This window comes from Miscanthus floridulus, chromosome 18, assembly GCF_019320115.1.
Source record: "Miscanthus floridulus cultivar M001 chromosome 18, ASM1932011v1, whole genome shotgun sequence".
Classification (NCBI taxonomy): Eukaryota; Viridiplantae; Streptophyta; class Magnoliopsida; order Poales; family Poaceae; genus Miscanthus; species Miscanthus floridulus.
In genome coordinates, this window is record NC_089597.1 from 87,666,839 (window position 1) to 87,682,841 (window position 16,003).

Sequence of the window (16,003 nt, forward strand, 5' to 3'; positions counted from 1 at the left end):
GTCAAGGCAACACATGCTAAAAAGAATCTTGTGAGTTAGCCCCCATATAAATTCAGCGTCAACGTGTGTTTGGTTGGTGCCTTAGTTTGCCACGTCAAATTTTTGGCAAACTGTGTTTGTCAGAGAAAGTTAGGTAAGAAAAATTAAAATCATGTTTGTGGTAAAGTTTAATAAGAAAATAAGTCTATGACATGTGGGATAGTGTGTTAAAAAAGTGTGACAGCTATAACTATAGCAGCGAACAAAACAACTGTAAAAAAAAAAACTGTGGCATGACTGACCAATCAGACCCCACGTGCAATGCTTTAGTTGGCATCAGAAGATGTAGCATGAGCGTGGTGATTTCAGAATCAGCTACATTGTGGCCAGTCTTAGACTACCCACAGTGTGGTGAAATACCGATGCCTGAAACCCATTTTTCATCCAAGCATCGGTGCTTGCACACTGCAGGAGTAAATTCAAGCAGCGAAAACTTTGGCACCGAGGAAAGTAGGTTCACCGGTGCTTGCTTTGAAAAGGAATATATGGTCCCACATGTAAGTGATATAAAGATCTGACAAGAGTTACGAGGGGAGAGAATAAACTATTGTTTGTTTAGTTATTTGAGGCACCGGTACACTGTGGTATGAATGAAAATTGAAGCATCGGCTATGATTTGACATTTGAAGCCTCGGTACATTGTGGCTAGTCTTATGGGGTATGTTTGTTTGCCTGTACTGGACTGGACTGCTCATGCGGATGACGTACTAGAGCCAGGGCATTTCTAGACAGATCAGATTGGTGCCACTTCTCTTGTTCGGCGGACTTTGTATCTGTTTGGCCTAGCTTTGTACAATTGTTTGTTTGTTTGTTTAGAAGTAATTGTGGGTGCAACGAGAACTGCACGTAGCGCAGATGGCAGAAGCTGGTGGTTTGCCGGCCAGTGTTCGAACCATGGATTCGACGCTGCTGTCTCGTCGGGTTTTTTCTCCGACGCTGCCCAGGCTGTGCCCTGACATCGTCTGTCTTTCCCGTGTGATGCTATAATAGAATCATGACGTGCTCGTCTTCTACAAAGTTAGACGATTTCGGTGATCTTAAGGAAGACGCGGTTTTTGGATCTGAGTATAGCTATAGATTTATTTGTACATGGATGATGTGAGTAGTGTGCGTGTGTTGAGTAGGCATGCATGTGTACGAACATATGCTACAGCTATACCCAGATGAGAGGCATTAAAAAAAAATTGTGAGGGCAACATCTCAGGCACTCCGGCCCGCCACCCTCACATGCGCTGGACCATCGCCCAATAGCCCAGCAAAGTCATATAACCCATGTGCAGACAAACAAACATGTCCAATGGTGGTAGAGGTACGGGGCTTTTCATGTCACCTCGCCTGACGGGCCTTGGGCGTTGGCCCAAGCCAATGCGGAGTACTACTACCACTGTTTAAAGATGACATAGTGGGCCTAGCCTGCTATAAAGAGTCAAGATGAAGTGTTCTCACCCCAAAACAGGGCATGGCCTTATTTGGCGTTGTGGCGGCGAATTCGCAGAGTAAAAGAAACCTGGACGCTGTGTGTGATGAACTGATGATGCCGATTCCTAATGCTGAGTGAGTGATGGCAACAAAGTATTAATGACCACCAAATTGTTATGACTAGTTAAGTACAAGTTCAGTAAAGTATAAAATATAATCAAACATAAATACACACTTAGTAAAATCTAAATTTTATTAAATGTGTTCTAATATGTTAGGCAAACAAATTTAGATGAATCAAAATATTTTATTCTAATTGTGTTTTATATAATTTTATTGTCTAAAATACATCAATAAATATATATGATAAGAATATTTTTATTATATCTTTTTATATAAATATGGACCACTAAACTACATATTAACTTAAAAATATTGTAGTGCTGTTAGGGGAATAAAAACACATATTAAGGATATTAATGAAAACTATGGGTTTTGATGAAAAACTATGGATATTGAGGGCAAACAAAGACGCAATGCAGAGGAACAAAGTACGGATATTGATGAAAAATAACATATAGAGTACTCCCTTTGTCCCTAAATAAATAACTTTTTATAAATTTTTAAACATGTACCCTCAATCTCCTTTTCTTTCTCGAAGGATATTTCCTAAATTTTAGTTTGACAGTTATTGTTTGCATGGACCCGTGATTAGTTTTCGCATTAGAAGACACATTTTAAATAAACCTCATAGAGGTATTTATTTTGGGATGGAAGGAGTAACTCGTAATATATTTATCACAAAACATACGATAGAAATTACAGTGTGCATATGCGAGTATTGTATTAGGACACGAGCAAAAAAGACAAAGTAAGTAATTTTGAATAGTTATAAGTACTAATAAATTTGTTCATGAGCTTCAAATTCTTATGTGTCCTATGCTTTTTAGTACATGCAAGAGCAAGGGTTGATAAACTAGTAGAGTAAACCACTATGTGACATAATTTTTAATACTCTACTGTTCATCAAAAACTTACCATTCTAGGATTCAAAATGTGCCTTATAAAACTTGCAATTGTAACTTTTGGATAGCTAATGCGGTCCACATATATAAACTCAACCACGCATCTTTGCTCTGTTGGTTATATACACAATCAACTAAGCTAATACCATGTTCTAAAAAAAACTAAGCTAGTACCTATACCACAACATTTTTTTCTATGGTACCATGGTCATTTGAATTACGTGCTAATCTGTATGAAATTTTCAAGAATGACAATACTTTGGGTGGAGGTACTCCCTCTTTCATAAAAAGAGTACAATTCTAGTTTGAACTAGGTCATTTTTTGTTTGACTATAAATTTATAAAAAATGTCAACAAATAAATTTACTATAAAAATGTATTTCATCATTAAGCTAATAATGATATTTATTTTGTATCATCAATATTAATACTTTTATATGGATTCGGTCAACCTTAAAATTATTTAACTCTATATGAATGGTCTTAATATGGCTAGAGGGGGGATGAATAGCCTATTTAAAAATCTACAAGATCACTAGAATAATTTGATTAGTATGACAAATAGTAAAATACAAACTTGCTCTAGCTCTACAAGGGTTGCAGGCCACCTATCCAACAATTCTTGTTGCTATGATCACTAGGCACACAAGAGGCTAAGTTGCTACTCACTAAGAGCTCACAAACTTGCTACACTAAAGAGCTCTGCAAGATGAACTTAAACTATAAAGCAAGCTCTCAATTCTAGCTACACTAAAGAGCTTGCTACAACTAGTTTGCATAAATGTAAATGAGTGAGTAGGGTGATTATACTGCCGCGTAGAGGAGTGAACCAATCACAAGATAAATACCAATTCAATCACCAAGAGAATCACCAAGAGGTTCACATGCTTGCCGGTACGCAAGTCCTTGTTGTGTCGACCAACACTTGGTGATTCGATGGCTAAGAGGTGTTGTGTGAACCTCATCCACACAATTAGACACCACAAGAAACTACCCACAAGTGAGATAACTCAATGATATGAGCAATCCACTAGAGTTACCTTTTGTCTCTCCACCGAAGAAGGCACAAGACCCCTCACAATCACTAGAGCCGGCCACGAACAATCACCAACACATGTCGATGCTCCTCCGCTGCTCCAAGCCATCTAGGTGGTGGCAACCACCAAGAGTAACAAGAAGACCCATAGCCAACATGATCCCAAGTGCCACTGATGCTCAAACACAATGCAAATGCACTTGGATCACTCCCAATCTCACTTTGGATGATCAAATCACAAGCTAGATGAGTGGGAGTATGCTCACAAGGTGTATCAACAAGTTAGAAAGACAAGAGAGTTAGCAAGAGCCAGCCACCATGCTTTCATAGAGACCCAACAACTCAACTAGCCATTATACCCCTTCACTAGGCTAACTGTGAACTGACCAGACGCATCCGGTGTGGCGACGAACGCGTCCGGTCACTGCTAGAATGCCATGTGTGCCATTCAAACATAAATAGCCATTGGTGCTCAATAGCTCCCTACGTGTTTGTTAGTGAATGATCGGACGCACCGCTTGGAAAACGAATGGATGCATGCTAGCCAACGTTAGGTCAACTCCAGAGAGCTTCTAGAGCTACCCTAGAGCGACCGAACGTGTCTGGTATCATAGACTAGACACACCCTGCGTCAGGTGCACATCACCGCACAAAGCATCTCCTTTATCTGGACGCGCTAGTCAGAGTCAGGTCAATGTTACACCCAGCGTCTGGTCAACCCTGCCTTAGTTTCTCATGCTAGGGTCAAATACCGGACGCGTTCGGTCCTAATTCCATATGTGTCCGATCTCTTCTGTAAAACCGCCACCGAGTCAAATACTGGACGCGTCCTATCCCTGTGTCGGATGTGTTCGGTCTCCCCAAGACCAGCACTTTCAACATGTTTCTCAACACCGTTGTTTTTATGTGCCAACACCAAAGTGTCTCACCACTTGTGCACGTTTGTTAGCATTTTTCACAAGCATTTTCAAGGGTTAATTGTTAGCACACTAGATATTAATGCATATGCATGGAATTCAATCACCTAGTGGCACTTGACAACCATTTTAACCATGAAAATTCCCCTCTTAATAATACGGCTATCTATCCTAAATCACTGACACCCCCTATGGTGTCTTGAGTGCAAACCAAAATGGCTCCTATCAAAATACCTTTGCCTTGAACCTATTTTTGTTTTTCTCTTTCTTCCTTTCCAAATGTGAAGCACTTGATCCGTCTTCTTTTCCAAATGCTAAAGAAGCTCCACCACTTGGATTGGACTACCTCATCTAATTCATATTCTTAGATCAAAGGTTAGTCCTAGGTTTTATCAATTATCCAAAATCAAACTAGGGCTTTCAGGCGTGTGATGCCTATTAGCGCGTGAACCTCCAAGTGGGTAAATCACTACAATGGGGACTAGCTTGCCGGCAAGCAAGTGAACCTCGATGAAAAAATCATTATGTTTTTTTTGTCTTTGAGAAATTCATCTGGTATTTGTGTGATTGATTGATCATCATTTGCCACGTCGGTATAAAGCTCACTACCTCTCTTGTATTTACTTTACTAGTGTGGCTAAGCTCTTTAATGTAACTAGTTTTGAGAGCTAGATTATGTTTTGTTATTGGTTAGTGAGGCTCTTTAGTTAGTCTTTGAGAGCTCACTAACTTAGAGAGTATTGACTTAGCCTTTGTGTGAATTAGAGATCATAATCACTAGAATTGTGGATAGGTAGCTTGATTTTTAAGTAGGCTAGCACAAAACTTGCTTCTCCTCATTTTTATCTAACCACTTGTCTTTAAGTGTTGTTTGTAGAAATTTTAGTAGGCTATTCATCCCTCTCTAGCCATTAGGACCTTTCAACATAGAGGAAGGGGGAGCAGAGGGAAGAGTAGGAGAGTATGATGATGAAGAAGATGATAACGATGAGGAGGATGAAGAAGAGGGATATGAAAGTCCCAAGAATCATTTCCCACATGAAGCCAGATGGAGGCCAATGGAGGAGGAGCTGGACAAGGATATTGATCTGAACGAGGAGGTAGGGATAAAGTCTTAGCTTGTAAATTTTGCTAAAGCATTGACTGTGTTATAATTACTAACACTTTGTCCTATCGTACGTATAGGCCCCTCCTAAAACTCAGAAAAGACGATGTTGACGTCCGTGACATCTCGCCGGACAAGACAGAGTAGAGGAAAGGAGAGCAGAGGCAATAGCCATAGAGACAGACATGGAGGCCTCTGCTCCACAACCTTAAGACACAACCACAAACTCGGCTCCCAAGCCGAAGAGGAAACGGAGGGGTAAAAAAGCGAACCAATATCTAGATAAGGCATGCTATGTGATAATAGAGGTTGTGCCAACAGGGGAGATCCTTGAGCCTAAGAAATTCAGAGGATGATTCTGTAATGCGATCGGGGCCCTAGTAAGAGATCAATTGAACCCAACAATCCCTGGCTGGAAAGATGTACCAGCGAAGAAAAAGGGAGAACTATAGGATAAGAAGTTGAAGCTCAATTTCATATTTTCGGAGGGTAAGCATGATGCTAACATAAAAATGTGGTAATGTGATCAACACACAGCAAGCTGGATGATCTGAGTGGAACAAGACCAGAGATCTGCTTAGCTTCAACACAGAACCAGCCAATTTTGAAAACCCAACGACGTGCCAGTCAATTTGACCTACAATTGATAAGGAGAGAAAATCTTATCAGTAATTTAAGGTGGAACATGTCGGTGTCGCACCAAACAGTTCTAAATATACAGCTCGATAGCCGATTCAATAAGGCTATCGACTAAATAGTCGATATCTAGCGTATCCATAAGAAGCGATATAAAGCATCATCGAATAAATGGAACATGATCGATATAAAGTGTCGAGCCAATAAGTTTGATAAAAAGAGTATAATGTGTGAACAAATTGGCTGTCTAATATAAATGAATCTACAAACAGTTTGAATCTAATGTATCATCATCAACAGTGAGGTTTGATCGGATTGATGCAGCTATGATAATGACAACAAACTAAAGCCAAAGAATCTATAAAACCATCTATATGTTCATAGATTCAAGAAAACATGCTATATGCGTGAGAGTATAGGCAAATCGGCTAAAATAGCCGATGCAACCATAGCAAACAAACATAGTATATATTTTGATCATGAACAAGACCATTAATCGATAATTTCTAATCTAAAGTTTTACCAGTGAGGTTCTACCAGATCGATGTAGCTATGGTAGTGTCATTAGATTAGATCTTATTAACTAGTGAGTTTATTCAAGATTGAAATATGTCTTTGGATGCATACTATGTTTGATTGGAATAGAGATAAGACTACCGATCTCGCAGAATTAAGCCATCAATTATAAGATTTAAAGCGTGACTAGATCAAATGACGATCAATTAAGATGATATAATGCCAATCTATCTCTATCTCAATCAGGTGATTTGTTATAATTAATAAAACATTAATTATAACAAGATCGATAACTGGTGAATCAACCAAAACAGCAAGAAAAATTTTACTAATCTTAGCAGATTCGATAACTGGTGATATTATATTAAACAATAAGTTATTTAACACAAGATCGATAACTTTAATCTATATTATAATTCGTAAGAGATCAATCAGCTGATGCAGCCTTACAAACTATGATACAGATCGATAACTAACTTATATTATGGCTCATAAAAGATCAATCAACTGATGTAGCTTTACAAGCACAATACAAATTGTGACGGTACTCATAAGTAAGCTGGAGGTCGATCAGTCGATGCAGCCCTGTTTGCTGAAGAACTCACCGAGATCTATAGTACTTCTACTCCTAATGTGATGAAGAAAGCCAGAAAGATTGTATTGATTGAGTGTTCATTTTTTTATAATAATGAGGGTCTAATATTTATACCCAGAACCTAAATATGAATCCTTTTCAAATATGACTCATTATAATTCTTAAAATAAAAGAAAACTTCCTAACTTAATAATAACGTGGACCCTAATTTTCCTTTTCTATAGAGTCCGACACGTCTCCCACGATGCCATCCAAACGTAGTTCATTGACGATGTCTGCTGATGTCATCTATAAAATAGCTGATTCTGACATCATATCTAAATCAGCTGATACCGATTCACATCTAATCGATTCTTTGAGGACACAATCCTGGAAGCTTCGAGTTCCCACGTTCTTCTTCCCAAATTTTGGTGTAAACACATGAACTGGTAAAACTTTATGCTTTTAAGATAATAGGAGAGTCATTCTGACATTGGAGGTCAGAGTTCAACAAGAAATATATCCAAAGGGGTTAACTCCCTTCCATGAGCTCGACAACATAACTCCAAGTCAATGGCAGGAGCTCATGGCTCAGAAGACTACACCTGAAGCATTGGCCCTCAGTGCCTGTAACACCGAGCTTGTGAAGAGGAACCAACACCACCATCATCTAGGACCCGGTGGCTACTATGGCAAGAAAGAGAAGTTTAGGAAGATGGAGGAAGAGGCTGCCGCATCCAAGAAATTAAACTTGAGGGAGTTGAAGCTAAGCTGAAGGAATTGGATCCTTAGGAGGAGTACAGAAGCATCCGATAGTTCCCTTAAGTTTGATAACCCAACGACCGAAGAGGCAGTATCAAAGATACTGAAATATGCTAAAGACAAGGAGAAGGGCTCATTCAAACCTTTCAGAGAGAGGGACAAGCTTAGCCTTGCCTTTGGAAATGCTGAGCACACAGGCCGCTCTAGGGGCTAGGGAAAAGAACGACCTAGAAGCACGGATTCAAAGAGGAACATCACATATACAAGAAACATGACAGAGACCGAGCGTCTAATCTTGAGCTCACCGTGAAGGCTCTAGCTACGAAGGCACTAGAGAAGCAAGGACTATCTATGAAGCCAAGGATAGTAATGGCGCCGCTAGGAGAACTGACATTAGTTGGTAGTCCTTCGGAAGTTCCTAGCAGCTAAGGTTCCACTACAGCCACAACCCCCGTCGATCACATATGGGAACCAACTAGTTGTACCTTGTTTGTTCTCATCGGTAGGCAGAACACTATGATAGAGGTGGCAATGGGTGTGGCACATCCTCCTGGCAGCTTGCTGAAAGCATCTAGGCTCCTAGTTGGGTTTCAGTGATTAATGACAATACGTGATTACTATGATTAACGTATATTTTGTAGAGGCAATTAAGTTAGGTCACGGTAATGGAGATCAATTGAGCTATCATGGTGGTCATGCCCCTATGATGGAAATCATTTTAGTTTTCAAAGGATGGACGATAAGGTTAATGATGGACAAGTTCTAAGTGTCATTTGGTGTTGAGGAGACACTTAGAGTAGTTTAGGACTTTGTTTTTCCTTTGGCCATACTATTAAGGGGGGTATGGATTGGTAGCTTGACCCAGGTGAGTCTAGTGAGTTAGGTGTGGTGCACACTTGCTAAATCTAGCACTAGGTAGCTCCTAAAAAGCCATTAGATCTATTGGAGCAAACTTCATTCAAGTATGATCGAGAGTTGGAAATAAATGAAGGGTCAAATGCTGACCGGACGCTGGTTCTGGAGTGATCGGACGCTGGCGCAGAGTCTGGTCAGTTTATTTGATCAAGGTGAAATTGTCTAGTGCAACCGGACGCTGAGTGGTGAAGTGACCGAACGTTGGGTCCCAGTGTTCAGTCAACTCTAGTAAGGTTCTAGAGAGGGAAAATCATGATCGGACGCATTTGGTCAGTGCTGACCAAACGTTGTCCAACGTCCAATCACAACTTAAACACTAGAGTTTGGGGAGAACTGACCGGAGTGTCTGGTCAACATGACCGGAGTGTCCGGTCACCCCACAGAGGCAAATAATGGTTCGTTTTTCAACCAAGGTTATAAATACTTCCTCCATTCATGTGAGGGGGTACTTTTGCTCATTCCAATAGCTAAGAAACACCTTTGAGAGTGCCAAGAAGAGCAAGGTCATATTGAGGTGATTGAGATTTGAGAATCCCAAAGAGAGCCCTCATTAGTGAAAGCAAGAGTAGCAAAGTGTGCATCCACCCTTCTCATTAGGCTTGTCATGGTCAAGTGAGAGTTTGTGCTTGTTACTCTTGGTGATCGCCATCACCTAGACGGCTTGGTGGTGATTGGGAGCTTGGTGATCATCTGACGGAGCTTGTGGATGACCCAACTCAAATTGTGAGCGGTTGTGGGTGATTCACCACGATGGAGTATCAAAGAATCAACCCATAGAGAGCACTTGATCCTTGCGTGGATCAAGGGAGAGCAACACCCTTGCATAGGTGGTCCAACGAGGACTAGTGGGGAGTGGTGACTCTCCGATACCTCGGCAAAATATTGCTGCGTTCCTCCTTCTCTCTTTACTTTGAGCAATTTCAATTCTTGTCATTTACATTCATAGAATTGTCATGCTAGAGTAGGATTGGAACATAGGTTGCTAAACTTTTGTGCGGTAGATCATTAGAAACACTTTCTAGGCACAAGGGGTTAATTAGGCTAACCGTAGGACTTAATTATTGAAAGAAATTTAGAATTAGCCCAATTCACCCCCTCCCTCTTGGGCATCTTGATCCTTTCAATTGGTATCAGAGCCTCGTGCTCACGAATTAGACTCAACCATTTAGAGAAAGATGTCTCACGGGGATGGAACTCCTCCTATCTTTGAGGGGATGATTTTCTATATTGGGAAATCCACATGGAGTTGTATTTAGAAGCTCTAGATGTTGGAATACTGAGAGCCACCTCACAAGGCTTCCCAAAACCTCAGGATGCTACACACCTATAAGGCGATGAGGTGAATTATAAAAAATGAAATGCAAAGGCTTGAAACAACATCTTGCAAAGATGTGTTTAACCGTGTGAGGAACCACAAGGACGCCCATGCACTATGGTCGGATATTTGTGCGCTCCATGAGGGAACAAAGAGTGAGCATGAGGAACGCTATTATCTTGTCATGCAAAAGCTTAACTCTTTTGAGATGCTTCCTAAAGAATGTGCTAATGAGATGTACTCATGTTTGAATGTTCTTCTAGAGGAAGTCAATGGGCTTGGACTCACTCAAATGTAACCATCCTATGTTGTAAGAAAAATCTTGAGTGTCCTCCCCATTGATAAATATGGGCATATTGTGACCATGCTTCATCAAGGTGATCTTTTCACCACTACACCAACACAAATCTTAGGAAAGATTAATGCTCATGAGATGTACATGCACATCACACCACAAGATGGCTCATCCTCTACTAAGAAGAAAGGAAAAGACTTAACTTTCAAAGCTAGCCAAGAGAAGGGCAAAGCAAGGCTTGAGTATGAGAGCTCAAGTGATGATACAAGTCTTGCTCTCATGGTGAGAAGAACACCAAGATGCTAAAGAAGCTCAACAAGAGTGGCATCAAGTTTGATAGCAAGAACAAGAAGTTCTTCACTAGCTCTAAAAGGAAGCCAATCTCTGAGATGGATTGCTACAATTGTGGGGAACTTAGTCATCTAGCACACCAATGCACCAAGCCCAAGAAAGACAAGTTCAAGAACAAGTACAAGGGCAAGAAAGATGACTCAAACAATGAAGAAGAAGATGAGAAGAAGAAAAGCAAGCCATACAAGAAGAGAGATGACAAGAAGGACTTCCACAAGAAGAAAAGTGGAAAGGCATACATCGTCGGTGATTGGCTCACGGACATTGATTCATCTAGTGGCTTATCCGATGATGACAGTAACAATGAGAAGGTGGCCGCCATTGTTATTGACTCTTCATCATCTTCACCGCCACCACCGCCATCATCCTCTACACACCTATGCCTTATGGCCAAGGGTGATCGCAAGGTATCAACTGATGACAGTAGTGGTGATGAATATGCTAGCAATGGTGATAGCGATAGTGATGATGATGAATATGAATCACCTTCTTATGATGATTTTGTTAAATTGCTAAATCAATACACTAAGATCATTAGAAAGAGTAGAGCTAAAAATGAAAAACTAGAAGCTAAGAATGATTCTCTTTTAGCTAAATGTGATGTAGTCGAAAAGGCTAGTGTTGAGCTTAGAGAAGCAAATGATGCTATATCATCCAAACTCAAGGAGCTCAAATCTTCTAAGAAAGAGCTTAAAGAAAAACATGATAAACTTGAGAGGATACATAATAAGCTTATCACTAGCTATAATATGCTAAAAGATAAATATACAACCCTCAAGATTGATCATGATAATCTTATCATTGCTCAAGAATATTTATCCAATGAGCCACATGATGCTACTAACGATGTTGTTAAGATTGATATAGCTACATCATGTGATGATTTTATCATTGAGAGCTTTGAGCAAAGTTCTAGTTGCAAGGGCAAGCAAGTGGTTGAGACCGAATATTATGATGAGTTTGTCAAACTCAAGAATGACAATGAAAAGCTAAAGAAAGATCTTGAAGAGCTCAAATCCACCAACACCATAGTGCTAGAAACTCTTGATCATGATGGTGATTTGATTCTTAAGAATGAGAAGTTAAAAGAAGAGAACAAGAAGCTCAAGGAAGAGAAAAATAATGATGCACTTAAGGAAGAAAACAAGAAGCTCAAATTGGAGAAATAGCATCTCAAGATTAGATTGAGCAAGTTCATAAGAGGCAAGCATCTTCAAAGTGAGCTACTAATGAACACCGTCATGAAAATAGATAGAAGTGGCATTAGGTACTTGGCAAACCAAGAGAAGAAGGCTCAAGCTCAACAACAACACAAGTCAAAGCTAAAGCCAAAGAGATGTTTTGAGTGTGGACAAGAAGGCCACTTTGCTCATGAGTGCCAAACTCCACCACCACAATCCTTGCCTAAGCATGCTAGACCTTTTGCCTTCAATGCTCATTACATGCTTAGAAAGGATTCTAGTGGAAAGATGAAAGTTATGTTCTTAGGACCTCCCAACAAGAATAGGCCTAAAAAAATTTGGGTAGCAAAGTCACTTGTTGAGAAGGTGAAGGGCCCTCAACAAGTTTGGGTTCCTAAAGCTTGATCTCTTGTTTGTAGGTGAACTACAAGACCGGTGGAAGTAATTGGGTTATTGATAGTGGTTGCACACAACATATAACTGATGATCCTCGTATGTTCACCTCACTAGATGAAGAAGTAGATGGACAAGAAAGAATCACATTTGAAGATAATTCAAAGGGCAAGGTTAAAGGATTGAGCAAAGTGGCAATATCAAATGATCATTCTATCTCAAATATGTTATATGTTGCTTCATTGAGCTTCAACTTACTATCCGTTGGACAATTGTGTGATCTTGGCTTTCAATGCTTGTTTACCGAGAAGGAAGTTATTATATCTAAGAAGGATGATGATCAAGTGATATTCAAAGGATTTATATACAACAACCTATATCTAGTAGACTTCACCTCCAAAGATGCTAATTTGAAGACTTGCCTATTCACCAAAACAACACTTGGATGGCTATGGCATAGAAAACTTGCTCATATTGGGATGAGCTCACTCAAGAAGCTAATAAAGAATGATTTGGTGAGAGGGTTGAAGGATGTGAAGTTTGAGAATGACAAGCTTTGTAGTGCATGTCAAGCCGGTAAGCAAGTTGGAAATACTCATCCAACAAAAGCTTTCATGTCAACCACAAGAGTGCTAGAACTCCTTCACATGGACTTATTTGGACCAACAACATACAAGAGTTTGGGAGGAAATCTTTATTATCTTGTGATTGTTGATGACTATTCAAGATACACATGGGTATTCTTCCTTCATGACAAATCCAAAGTTACATCATGCTTTAAGAAGTTTGCCAAGAGAGCACAAAATGAATTTGAAGTGAAACTCAAGAAGATTAGAAGTGACAACGGCAAAGAATTTGACAACACAAACATAGAACTCTATTGTGATGAAGTTGGGATCAAGCATGAGGTCTCCGCAACATATACTCCTCAACAAAATGGTGTAGTTGATAGGAAGAACTGGACATTGATCACTCTTGCAAGAACAATATTTGATGAGTACAATACTCCCGAAGCTATCAACACTGCATGTTATGCATCCAACTGCCTATTTCTTCAAAAGTTTTTTGGCAAAACACCTTATGAGTTGCTCAATGGAAAGAAGCCGGACATCTCCTTCTTTAGGATGTTTGGTTGCAAATGCTACATCTACAAGAAGCGACAACACCTAGGGAAGTCACAAAGATGTTGTGATATTGGTTTTCTGGTTGGTTACTCATCAAAGTCCAAAGCATATAGAGTATTTAATCATGCCACCGGCTTGGTTGAAGAAACATATAATGTGTAATTTGATGAATCTAATAGCTCTTAAGGAGCACATGAGAATCTTGATGATGTAGGTGATGAACCATTGAGGGAGACCATAAAGAATATTCTGGTTGGAGCCATCAAGCCTAATGATGATGAAGATGATGTACAAGTGTTCAATCCACCTTCTTCATCAAGTGTACCACAACATGGTGAAAAAGATGAGAGTGTAGAAAATGAAGACACTCGTGTCTCCCATGAGCAAATGGTGGTACAAGCATAAGATGTTGATGCTCCATAACCTCCCCCTCAAGTGGTTGATAGAAGAAATTCACCTCTACTTCAAGCTCATCCATAAGATCTCATCATAGAGAGTCCATCAAAGGGAGTAATGACTCGCTCTCAAAAGCTTACTTCATTTATTGAATATCACTCTTTTGTCTCTTGCTTTGAGCCTACTAAGGTAGAAGAAGCTCTTCAAGATCCAGATTGGATAAATGCCATGCATGAAGAGCTGAACAACTTTACCTACAATGAAGTTTGGACTCTTGAAGAATGACCAAAAGGTGCAAAAGTCATTGGAACAAAGTGGGTGTTCTGCAACAAGCAAGATAATCAAGGCATTGTTGTGAGGAACAAGGCAAGACTAGTTGCAAAGGGATTCTCTCAAGTTGAAGGTTTGGATTTTGGAGAGACCTTTGTACCGGTTGCAAGACTAGAAGCCATTTGTATCCTCCTTGCATATGCATCACATCATAAAATGAAACTATATTAAATGGATGTGAAAAGTATATTTTTAAATGGTTTTATTAATGAACTAGTCTATGTTGATCAACCTCCCGAGTTTGAAGACCCTAGATATCCTAATCATGTTTATAGGTTGTCCAAGGCGTTATATGGGCTTTAGTAAGCCCCAAGAGCTTGGTATGAGCGCCTTCGGGACTTCCTCATTGAGAAGGGCTTCACCATTAGGAAGGTTGACACCACACTATTCACCAAGAAGCTTGATGGACATATCTTCATTTGTCAAGTGTATGTTGATGATATCATCTTTGGATCATCAAATGAAGATTCTTGCAAAAAGTTTGGTGAATTGATGTCGAAGGAGTTCTAGATGTCAATGATTAGAGAGCTTACATTCATTCTTATTCTTTCTTGGTTTTCAAGTCAAACAAATGAGATAAGGGATTTTCATCTCACAAGAGAAATATACAAAAGATCTTCTCAAGAGATTTAAGATGGATGAATATAAGCCAATCAAGAACCAATGCCAACTAATGGATATCTCAACCTAGATGAGGGAGGTAACACGGTTGATCAAACTCTCTACCGCTCTATGATTGGTAGCTTGTTATATTTAACTGCATCTAGGCCCGGCATCATGTTTAGTGTGTGTATGTGTGCTAGATTTCAAGCTAATCCTAAAAAACTCATTTGATTGCTGTTAAAAGAATCCTTGGGTATCTTAAGCACACACCAAGCATTGGCCTTTGGTATCCCAAAGAAGCTATATTTGAATTAGTTGGCTATTCCGATTCGGATTATGCCGGTTGCAAAGTTGATAGAAAAAGCACATCCAGAGGGTGCCATTTGCTTGGTAGATCACTTGTGTCTTGGTCCTCCAAGAAATAAAATAGTGTGGCTTTATCCACCACCGAAGCGGAATACATTATCGTGAGTGCTTGTTGTGCACAAATTCTTTATATCAAAAAAACTTTGCTAAACTATGGTGTAGTACTAGAAAAGATACCTCTTTTGCGCGATAATAAAAGCACGGTAAAACTTGCAAATAATCCGGTTCAACACTCTCGCACCAAGCACATAGATATACGCCATCACTTTCTTAGAGATCATGTTGCAAAGAATGATATTTCATTAGAAGGTATAAGGACCGATGATCAATTGGCGGATATCTTCACTAAACCGTTAGATGAGGCGATTTTTTATCGATTACTAAATGAGCTTAATGTTCTTGATTTTAGTAACTTCACTAAAAATTAAGCTTGTGTTGTCCCTTGTATTGTATTGTAATATACAACATGTTTAATCTTTGGTAATGCATATAGGGCTTGTCTAACATGATTAAGATAATCGCCGTAAAGCGTATGAAGAAGCTTAACCTTGGATCAAACTTGATAAGCAACTAGATTTACTTTCAAGTATTGCATTGCATATGCATGAATGTTGATTTGTTGTTTTCTTCAATTGCCCTCTTATTACCTATTTTCTTAAAAAGAATTATAGCCTAAGGCAAAATATTTTGAAAATTTTTTGAGGG